Consider the following 10,011-nt stretch of genomic DNA (forward strand, 5'->3'; position numbering starts at 1 on the left):
AAATATTTAAATCTAAAGAAGACCATGAGTCTAAAAATAAGATAATCATAAACCAAGGCTATTTAAAACTAAAAACAAGGTATGCACTATGAATCATGGTAATTCAGTGGTCTCGAAGGTCATCTAGCCCAACCCACAACTTAAGCTGCATGTGAGAGATCAAGTATTCTTTTGTTTTGACTTGTGGAGGGTGTGTAGAAGCAGTACACTATGTGACTCATTGAAAATGCTTTGGGCTAGCTAGCATTGCTAAAAGTAAATACTCTTTTAACGACTATGAGACCCTGGCAGAGTTAAGAGGTTGGATGATGGTGCAGATATTTGCTGCCCCTGCTTGTCAAACATTTTCTCTTGTCTTTATTGCAGTTCCAGTATTTATATATTTTCTAAAGGTCTGATGTACCACTACTTGAAATGTGAAATTTGATCCTCATTAGCATATCCAAGTTCTTTTCCTTCAGTCTGTTTCATGTGTTGGTTTGGATGTTATTCATAAGGCTGAAACCATGCTCACAATCAGCACTTGAAGCCTGAAAAGTTGCACATATATCCACCAGTTGAGAAATGACACATGTTTATTCCAGATATTGTATAGTGAAAGTCACAGTGTCCTGGGAATTTTTCAACCACTTTGCTTCACATTTCTCTGCAATTATGAATTTATATACATAGTATTGGTTCAGAATGAACTCCTTCTCCCCCTTGGTGTTTTCAGAAGAGGAATGCACTTGACTAACATCCAAGATGTTTCTGTATTTGTCCACTAGCTTGCTGATATTTTCAGTGCCATACTCGTAACTGATTTGCTGTGGTGAAAAAGAGAGGAAATCAAATGCTTTCCGTTCTTTTAGTTCATTTTCTGGAAATCTTATGGTCAGATGGTCTCACAGTCACAGTAGGGATATGAAGTGTAGAACAGATCCACCACTAAACCCTTCTTTTCTTGTGTTTTATGCAATAGGATTTTTCACAGTGTCACTCCAAAACAGTGTTTCTGCAAGATATTGCACTCTTATCTTATGGAATTTTGCCCTTGCTAGCTATATAGCTTCAACTGTTGTTAGAGAGCTTTTCTGGAAATGTTTATACAGTTCAGCGAATTCATATAATACATCATTCAATGCTGCAAGAGTGATATGATAATTAGGGTTAGAGAGCTTCATCAGGCAGTACTTTGCAAATGGGTCATTTTCTAAGACTTCATGTTCAAAGTATTTAAAAGCAATCTCATAATTGTGCATCAAAGCATTTACAGCAAAAATATCTAGAAAGCCTCCTCACCTCATTCAGAGATTTCAATGATACAGTCTCATTTTCTGCAACTTTTTCAATTTCCTCAAACTGTCCTTTTCAAACTATGGATTTGTATGAATAACTGGCCTTTAAAAGTGTGTCTGTTTCCTTCATCATTGGTACTTTTTTCCACTCACCAACCAACCCTAGATCTTTGTGATGAGCCAATGTGGAATGCACTGCTTCAGTTATGTGGCAACACCATTGTCTTCCCCCTAGCATAACAGAAGCACCGTCTGAAGCAAACATCACCATTTTCATCATGTCTACCCTGTTCAGAGTATAAAAATCTTTTACAGCAGCTGTAATAGCTTCTGCATTGCAAGAAGTCAGGTCAATAATCCCACCAAATACTGTCTGGTCCACTGCAGCAGATGTTGCATCTCTGAACTTGAAGTACGATATAAACATTTTGGATACAGAAATATCTGTGCTTTCATCAGTAATAAGGGATATGATAGGAAGACCCACAAATACCTGACATGACCTCTGCATGTACAACAGCATTGATTCCAAAAACTCAAAAGCATAATTTTTGCTGTGCCAGCTCAGTGGTATCTGCATATACTTTCCAGTCATAGGCGGAATTGGGGGGGGGGGCAGGCAGGGCACGTGCCCTAGGCGCCACTGAGGTGGGGGCGCCACACCAGTTCCTGCCACCCCCACCCCATTGCCCACCTGCCCAGCCCCAGGGCTCCTCAGCCACTTGCCTCCAGCTCCAGCCTAGGATCGGCGAGGCCTAGGATTGGAGCAGCCTGCAAACTGCAGAGCTCTTCTCTCCCTGCCTCTCAGCTGATCGATGGGTGGGCGGGGCTTCCAGAGAGGCCTCCGAGTAGGCCTCCCTGAAGCCTGAACTTGGCAGGCCCCAGCAAGCCAGGAAAGAGGCTGGCAGAGCTCCCTGCAGCAGACCCTCCCTGCAGCACACCAGACCATCCAGCACAGCTTTTGCAAGGTAGGCTGTGAATTCCGTTTTGTGGTTACCCCCGTATATAGAGATCTGCTTGCCATAGGGCTTTGATATGGGTGTTGGGGCAAGACTGAGAAGTCTCTGAATATTTAATTTAAAACAGACTGAAAAATGTGCTGGCTTTAAAAACAAAAACTATCTAAGGCCTATAAGTGGCTTGTTTCATGTCAGAAAATTACAAAAACTTCTGGAACAAATATTTATTTATTCATTCTTTCTTTCATTCATTTATAAATGCACTTATGTTCAAGTTGTTTTGCAACCCAGAAGGTCTGAGTGAGAACTGTGAAGCATGTGTTGTGCTTTTATTTTATTTTATTTTTCTTGTGTGTGAACTGCTCTCCAATAACTTACAGGGACTTCAGGGTATATCTGGCCAACATGTGAATGCAGCACCTCCATTCCAGAGGAGATGTGTGTTAAAGCGCTTTAAAAGCCTCGTGTGAAAAACCTCCTGGAATCAAACTTTACTGAATTTGTTCAGAATTCTGAGAAAACAAACAGGCTCACCCTGCATGGTTGAAAGTCTCCTTTGCTAATCTGCAGCGAGGGGGCCATTTTAATAATTAGCGTTGCTAGTGTGTTCTAGGCATTAAAAGTAGCACAAATATATAGTACTCAATGTATATCACTATATACTGTGAAGTGTGCATGTGTGTATTCAGTGAAATGTATTTCCAGGCAGCATACTTATTTTGAAATATCAGACTTAAATCCTTGGGGGCCTGGGATGTGTGGAGGCCCTGGACTTTGAGGGGCTGGGGGCCCATTTTAAAATCTCATCTTGGCCCATTCTACCCTCTTGGTGTCAAAGTAAGCAATAGTGTGGTGAATGCACATATACCCCATCATGAGCCAACAGTCATCATAAGACAAAGGCTGGCAGGAATCATTCACTGGTTTATAGACCCCACCACCACCTTCTTCTTCTTCCCCTATTTTGCTAGTGGCTATTTGGGCAGGTGATCCTCTAGGACAAAGTCATGTTTTTTAAAAAGAATGAGATGAGACAGAGAAAATGACACTTGGAATCCTTGCAGAACTCCTGACTGTTGTTCTAAGTCTTTTACAAAGATGGCTCATGTTTTCAGGTTTTGATCAACAACCATGTCTAGATGGTACAGTGTTCCTTTTAATAAGGATTTCCAGATATTGTTGACTACAAGTCCCATCATTCCTGTTTGAACAGGGGCGCAATTTCAGTGCTTGCCCTAGGCGCTATTTTCCCTAGTTACGCCTCTGTTTCCAATGTAACCATTTATAGTTTGCACAGAGTTCATGGAATTGTTCATCTGTACTGCAAGCAGAACAGTTAATGAAGAAGTTTAATTTATTTTGGCTTTGAACATTGTCTTTCCATCAGTTCCAGTTTCTTCTCTCTGTCAGTCTTGGTTTGTAACAGCATACTTCACAAGCCAGATGGATCAGAGTTTCTGCTCCTAAGAATATGTACAACAGATTCATGACTTCTGGTTGATAAGTCCCTCTTCAGGTAGTCCAGCTTTCACCCCCTTCCCCTTTTTTGTCACTAGATATTTTGGCTTCAGCATATATTTTGCAAACCAAGCCTGTATCTGCATTGTGCTGGAATATTTATCTCAGTTTTACATAAATCTTGCCTTTAGATTTGTGAAATTCGGTTTATACTTTTTCACTCGGCCACTTTCCTTTGAACAAAAGACAGCATTTATTAGGTTTTGGGCCTTTGCTAGATGATGCCATTTGTGTTTAGGCGTGGCTGTTAAAAAGGTAAGCTTCTGCTAAAAAATCTTCAGCTCCCCACGGGGGGGTGGGTAGAGTGCATTCAGTATGGCTTGCATACAGGTATTAATTCAACTAGAATTCATGCATGATCTTAAGTTTGTTTTTTGCGAACCCAGACCCAAATAATGACAGATCACGGTTAATTGGAAGAAACTAGAGCCACTTTGTTAAATAATTACAAAACTGCAATGAGGAACTGAACTAAAGTGTGGGTATCCCTTATGTGGGCCAATCTCATAGGAGGTATGCCCAAAGGAGGGTGAAGGACTGGGCTTTGATTAGGCTCCGAACCAGTCCGAACTGTATCTCGACCACAAGGTATATGCAGTATTGAAATTTACCTATTCATGCCCCCCGCAAAGCTACTCTTCACCCCCTTTTCAGCTTCAGTAGTGATAACGGGCAAGCAAGGGGTGGAGTTGCATGCCCAACCCAAGAAGCAAGCACAGGAGCCACCATTTTTGTCCCCTGTTATGTGTTGTGGGTGAACGGTGGGGCGGAGTTGTGTGCCCGACCCAAGAAGCAAGCACACGGGCTGCCATTTTTGTCCCCCATTACGTGTTGCGGGTGGACCAATCAGAGCCCAGGAGCACCTGCATAAGCAGCCAGTTCCATTCCTTCTCAGTTGCTTTGTGGGAAGGCACCCTCTTGCCTGTCCCTTGACTCAATGGGGGATATTTTGGTCACATTTTGGGGTCAAGTAGGTATTATTTGTGTCTCAGCTGATTGGCTATGCTTGGGGCCCTTTTTCATCTACTTCTAACTGACTTTGTTAAGGTTGCCACTGGTCACTTTACAGATGAGTGCAGGTCAGAGTAGGTTAATTTGCAATGGTGTTGGGCTGGAGGGCTGTTATGGTGAATGGGAATACAGAGGAAGGCTTGGTGATCATGCGACTCTCAGGCTGGATCCACTCAGATGCATGCCAGCGAATGCCACTCAGTGCCTTGTGACCTGGGTTGAAGTGGGCTGTCCAGTGCATCCCCTCGTCGAGGGTAACTTGACAAATTCAATATTTTGAAAGCATTTGTAAGATTTGTGCATAAAGATATAGTTATAGATAGGAATGCTACATTAACTTTTCCTTTTCTGTCTTATCTCTGTCCTCTGTTCTGTCTTACCTCTGTTCCCTCCCAGGAAGCACAACAAAATACCAATTTCATAGAAGGAAAAGTGAGAAGTTAATGGAAAGGGATTTCCACCACTTCATTTTCCCATAGCACACATTCAAGTAGACTATATTTTATCCAAACTCAAACACCATTTCTATTTTTTCCCCTTACACTAGTGTAAGAAAAGCCAGTGATTATTCATGCACCAGAAATGCATTTTTTTTTCAAAATAAACTGTAACAAAACATTTATTATTTGTTTTTTACAGGCACTGTTAAAAATACACAAACTGCAATGCACATGTTTTCTGCATTTGGGTTGACTTGACTTCCCCCACCCTTTTAAAAGTTACAGAATAGGCTGATGTTCCACAGATGAAGCATTTAAACCTCCCTGCCAATCAAGGACTCAGAAGGGAAGAGCTACTGCTTCATTAAGCAATAATATGAAATAGCAGATACCTGAACCGCTTCTCTTTCTTCCCACCTCCATCTTTCCTCCTCTGTATCATTGGGCCTTATTGTAAGACAGAATTGGGTACTATGTGGCCTTCCAGATTTATTTAATAACTTTTGAAATTAATTGATAACTGCTCTAGTTCCACATAAAACCAATGAAATAACAAAACCTTCACAAAGGTAGCAACAATTCCCACAGAAATGCCCTCTGTTGGTGTCCCTTATGCTCTCTCACAACTCTGGATGTTTCCAGCTACAAATTGCCCGCCCCTCATCCCACCCCCAGGGTCAGATGCAATCATAATTACACCTGAGCCTTACTTCCTCATATTTGCCAACTGTTGGCCCATAAGGTAACTCAGGAGAACCTCTGCCATCTGATTAGCTGCTTTGCCCCTTTCAGTTACTCATCAGACATAACAAAAATGAAAGGTGCAGATTGTAAAATAAACCATATATTTCAAATTAGTTCTGTAGCCAAAAGATAGGGTAACCAGTTTTCATTGTAGTAATCCTAGTAGCACTTCACAACATCAGATGTGGGGAAACGCTTCTTTCCACATGTGTATAATTTATTTCTAGAATTCAGGCACAGGATGGCCACTAGCCTAGATAGCTTTAAAAGGGGACTACGTATATTCATGGAGGACAAGTCTATTAATGGCTACCAGTCATGATGGTGAGATGGAACTTCCAGGTTCTGAGGCAGTATGTACCACACTATTTTTTTGCTTACAAGAGGTAAGCATGAGGTAGCTTGAGTGAGAAACAATTTATTCAAGCCTGGTGGTGGTGGGTGGAGGTTCTTTGTGGTTGAGTGGTGGATACAGCCACCTGTTTTTCCACTGTGTGAAATGCAAATAGATTAGGGACACGGAGAGCAAATTAGATAAGCATTAAGGAAGCATCTTTGACTATAAACTCTGCCTGTGGCAGGACGTGGTAGCACTATTTCGACTGTGCTACCACAGGCAGCCCGGAGGGATTCTCCTGTCTCCAAAGCACCATTGAGTGCAGGACTGTCCCTAGGGGATTTCACTGCAGAGCCCCGAGAGAAGCAGCTGCAGCACCTGAAATCTCCTTTGGCAAGGTGGGGAAGTGGTAGGCGGGCGGGATCCCCTTGCCCCTTGAGGCAGCATAAGCCCCTGCCAGCCGCCAGCCAGCAAAAAGAAGAAATCAATTATTTTTGCATTGAATTGTTTTTATGCAAACCACTCTCCATTTCCAGTTCCATATAGCTCTTCCCCCCTTTCAACACCAAAAAGGCCAGTTCCTAGTAGGGAATACATTTGCCCTTAGCAGTTACTTAGCCTTCAGTATCCCACAGCCCCTGAGCACATTGTGAACTCTAAGAAAAACAATTCTGCCCAGCAGCTGCTGTGGCACCCCTGCTGCACTGCCAAGCCAGCCACCAACGAGCTCACAGCAGGGATAGAAGCGGAAGCAGCTGCTCCACCAGATCATACCCCTGCCTGCCCTGATCTGCAATATATTTGTGCCCAGTCTCCACCCCCCTCCATCTCCTTGTATACCACAGCTGCTGCTGCTACTGGCACCACTGCTGGGCTGCTTCCTCTTTCTCCTCAGTCATCCAGCGAAAGTTAGATCCTTGAAAGGTAAAGAGGAAGCCTGGTGGAGAGGAGGGATTGAAGTAGCCAGAGCCCGGTAGAAAAGCAGTTAAACTTGCAGAGTACAAGGCTAGCCAATGACAGCATTGGTGGGTGAGGCCAGCAGAAGCTGGCCAAGAAGTACTTGTAAAGCTAAGTGGAAGAGAAGCGGCCATGCATGGAGACTGAAACAAACTGAAACTGAAACAAAGTGCCTCTTTTAAAAGGGAATTCTTGCCAGATACCCCTTTACAAGTATAACCCCAAACTGGTCCATGTACCAGTTTGGCCCAGTTCGATGGGTGGGCCGAACCAAAACCAGTTTGGCCAGAACTGGACCCGACCAGGTTGGTTTGAATCCGTTCCAGATTCGAACCAAACTGGCCAAGCTGGTTCCATGCACACCCCTACCCCAATGGAAAAAGTCTACATAGTTTGTGGTGGTTTTCTTCCCAATTGGTATAACATTGGGCTGGATTAGAAATTATCCCAGTGGAGAAAGTCCATGAAGTTTGACGTGGTTTTCTACCCTGTCTCATATTTTTATTAATAATGGAAATAGCAAAATTGGTGAGTTGCATAGCGGCCAAGTGCAGGTAACAGTGTTCTGGAAGCATATAGTGGGAGTACAGGGGTTTGCATGGTTATGCTACATTTATGAATTTACCCCATGATTCAGGATGAGGATTAAACTTTATGCAAACATGTGAAAGACTATTCTTTACATGTCAACAATGTTGTTTCAAGTAAATAGAAATTGTCATATTTAATGCATTTAATCATTCTATTGGAAATGTAGTAGACAAGAATAGTTAACTGTTGGGGTTAACTATGTTTGTAGCAAGGAAGAAAACTTATAAAACAGAACAAGAATTGGTTTAAAATAGAAGCTGAAAATGTTGGAATAACGAGTGGCTATGATTCAACTAACATTAGTTGTGGACAAACCCCATTGAAACTAATGCACCAAATTAGTCATGGTTAACTTTAAGTCTTGTTACTCTCAATAGGTAGCATCCATGGTGATACTGGTGCAATCGTCCTAATCCAAGCAATATTTATCATTTTCTCCTCATCACAGCAACCCCCGTGCAGCCTCCAAGGTTGCTCCTATGAGTTGAGAGACTCTCGGCAATAGTGCAGGATGTGACATGAGTGGCTGTGGGGGGAGGAGGTATTCCCAGGGAACTGGGGGGAAACAACTAATGCAAATGGAGCTCTGCTTGGTGAAGGGTTTTTTCCTGGGGATTCACCCCTCCAGTTTTAGCTACCTACACCACATCCTACAGAGAGGCTAAGAATGTGCTCCCTTAGGAATAGCTCTTAGGGAACTCTGGGGTCTGCAGTAAGGTAGAGAAAGCAGAGAAAATGACTTCTGCTAGTGCTCATGTACTAGTGGCACTGCGGGTGCGATCCAATGGGTCTTAATCAAGAATGGCTAACTGGAGTGGTGTGTGTGTGCACTTTATTGTTTCTTGGGCTAAAATGGAATATCTTGGATGATGGCTGTATATTGGTATATAGTGTATCACATAGGTCTGTCTGTGGAAAGTATCAATTTAAATATTGTCTCCTTTGATAGATACAAGAATTAGAAATAAATTTGATTAGAAACAAAAATTAAAGACAACATCCAAAGACCTACCATGCTGAATTAAAAAACATGTCTGAGACTGATGTGACATTTGCAGTATCTTGTGCTCTCTTAGTCAGGAGCAAATGTCACTGTATTCAGTGGTTAATGTGTTGCACAGACTTATGAGGGTGGAGCAAGAGCTCCGTTCTTACAAGCAGCCAGTGAACTAACTGCAGGCAAAGTTTGGCTCACAGCATAGTATGGGCAGAGGAGAAAGCAATGTTTTTGCTTCTCTCCCCACTCCACAAAAGCCCTTTTCATATCCAGGAATATGTTTGTGAGCACTTATGGACCTATGCCCTCACAGACATATTCCTAGATGCAAAAAAGGTATTTTATGGCAAGGGAAGAGATGTGAAAACTTCTTCCCCCATCCCACACCATCTGTCCTACAAGCCAGGTCTCATCAGCAGTTAGTTTAGTGGCACCTTGCAGGAGCAGAGCTCTTCTTCTGCCCTCGTAAGTCTGTGCAGAAGAGCAGACAGTGGCGCTTATTTCCAGATAAGTGTACATGGAATTGTGTCCTAGAATTGCTGCATTAAACATTTGTTATTCAAGTGTAATTTTACTGAAATCAGTAAAATTCTATCTCTTGCTTATAGCTTCAGTGTTAATAATAAAAGGCATCCCGATATTCCTATAAATCTACTAACATAGGAGAAATCATGTAATTGTTTTTCCTTCAAACAACCCTTCTCTTGTTGCACTATATTCTCTTAAAATGTCTAATGTGCTTTATTGTCAAAAACATTTTTTCTACTGTTCAGAATGTTGTAATGAAAAATTAATTTTGTGACATAATGTATTAGCTGTATTGTTCTGACACTTTCCCCCTCCCCCAGTGGGTATATTGCTTACTTACTAAGGTATTTTGTTTAACCTGCTGTTAATTTGCATAGATAGATTCAGACTGTATATTTTTGTTCATTATACACCTATATGACCAAAGGAGTATTTGAGACAAATGCAGTCATGGGTTGGCTAATCAGGCTGAACATGAGAAATATACCGTTAAAAAGAATGCAGGGGCACACTTTGATATTTCTTCGCTAATATTCTGTTGATTTCAATCTTTTATTTTGGAGATAGATATTCATTCTACACTATAATAATTTATGTGGCTGACATCTGCATTGATTCTATACTTTCACTGTACAGAAAAGGGATGATTTTT

General features: G+C 42.0%; 1 protein-coding gene across 4 annotated transcripts in view; it reads left to right on the forward strand.

Annotated features, from left to right (window-relative positions):
- The window catches only part of NOVA1 (NOVA alternative splicing regulator 1), a 232,960-nt gene that overhangs the window by 219,484 nt on the left and 3,465 nt on the right, over nt 1-10,011 (forward strand). The gene's annotated exons all lie outside the window — the stretch shown is intronic.

Source organism: Hemicordylus capensis, chromosome 1, assembly GCF_027244095.1.
Source record: "Hemicordylus capensis ecotype Gifberg chromosome 1, rHemCap1.1.pri, whole genome shotgun sequence".
NCBI lineage: Eukaryota > Metazoa > Chordata > Lepidosauria > Squamata > Cordylidae > Hemicordylus > Hemicordylus capensis.